Below are 1,833 nucleotides of genomic sequence, written 5' to 3'. Positions count from 1 at the left end.
TCTCGGGAGGAGTGATTAAAGACCCATCCAAACACTCACTTTCCGTGCCTTCTTAGATGTGCATTTCTTCCTCTGTTCCCTGTTCACCCAACTCCAGCAATGGCTTGCTCGAATTACAGTGTCCTTGAGGTAGAACAGGCACAAGCCTAAAATGGTTACGGGAAAGGAACTGGTGGCCACTCCATTCCAGCCACAACCATGTTTCCCAGCTTTGTATCCCTACCCCCGCCAAAGATACAAAATCCTAGAAACTAGAAAAGCATCAGGTCTGTCTGATATTCCATAAGAACCCAAATGTCTTCTGGATAAACCTAAAATAGGCCTGAGATTTCTTTTCTTGGAGTGAAGTCCGGATTTAGAGCAGCAAACGAATTTTAGTCCAATTCCCTTTCATTGCCAATCTTTCTCTGCAATATTAGCTCAAGATCCTCCTCTCAGAACATCTAGATCCTTTATGAAGGAGTGAATTTTCCAAGTCAATCAGAAAGAATATGTTTTGCTGGGACTGTGACAAACATCTCTACCTGACACGATTTGTCCGTCCTTGCTCTAGGTCTGCCCTGCAGCAGATTCATTAAATAGACTGTTCCTCCTCTCACATTTGAACTGGATTCTATAGATATTCAGGAACCTGATAACATTCTGTCCAATCAGCCTCATGGGAATATGACCAATTTCTCCTTGCAGAAGGTTTGCCCAAGATGATGCCAAATGGAAATTTGCTTTAGAACAATGAGTATAGATGCGGGGAAGGAAAAATACATTTTCACTGGATTTCCACTCTTAAACAGAAATCATTTCTGGACCTCTCATGACCATCGTCAAATTGCCAGTCACCAGAACCTAGCAACCAAATGTCCCCTGGTAATTTGGAGAAGGTAGCTGAGAAAATTTTTCTGATAATATTGGAGGGAAATTTTCCAGCTCTTTTGTCTGTGTATTTCGAGCAAAAGAGATTGCTCACTTGCTTGGCTGACTTTTGCATCTCTGATTTCACACATTTGTCAAGTGGAGACAGCATCGGTGGGCACTTAAGGTTGATAATGTTGTTAATAGGCAAAATTATTCAATGGTATTTATTGAGCACTTTCTCTGAGCAAAGCATTGTACTAAGTGCTTGCTAGAGTAAAATACATCAGAGCTGGTGCACACATTCACTTCCCACAACAAGCATACAATCTAGAGGACAAAAAAGTTAAATCTGACAAATAGAATGCTCCCTTAGGAAAATAGCCCGTGATATTTTTGCAACTTCACAACAGGAAGCAAAATTATCAGTTCAGAAAAAAAAACAAAGATGAAGAGAGCACAGGTCCTACTAAAACTAATCCATTCCAGGTTTATTTAACATTTGGCCTTATTATGTATGGTAAGTCCACTTGGTGTTACTGAATGTTCTATTTTTTCTCAGTTTCACAGATTTATCTTTAAATTCAGGCAAAGGTTGGGCTCGCACTCCAACTTTGCCTTCCTGCTTGCCTGACTGGCAAGAGTTTTTCTGATGGACAGTTTTGTCCAGATTCGTGAATCCTATTCCCGGATGTTCACTGTTCCATTCCCAAACCTAGCCAACCCTTGGCCCCCAGTGACCACATTTTGTGGGGAAAGAATACTTCAAACCCACAAAGAACCTTTATTCAAGGGTATTTCATGGATTTAACCAAAATTAATGCATTAATTCTGACAGAATGCATAGATGAACATATTATCCACAAATGCCAGGTCATCTACACTGAAGGTTTATGTAGGTAACATCCATTTAAGAATGGGAATCAGTCAGCAGTAGAGATGGTGTAAATTAAAGTGGCCTTTCAAAACACACAAGGCTCCAGC

This window comes from Tachyglossus aculeatus, unplaced genomic scaffold (assembly GCF_015852505.1).
Source record: "Tachyglossus aculeatus isolate mTacAcu1 unplaced genomic scaffold, mTacAcu1.pri scaffold_100_arrow_ctg1, whole genome shotgun sequence".
Classification (NCBI taxonomy): Eukaryota; Metazoa; Chordata; class Mammalia; order Monotremata; family Tachyglossidae; genus Tachyglossus; species Tachyglossus aculeatus.
This window is presented reverse-complemented; position numbering follows the sequence as displayed.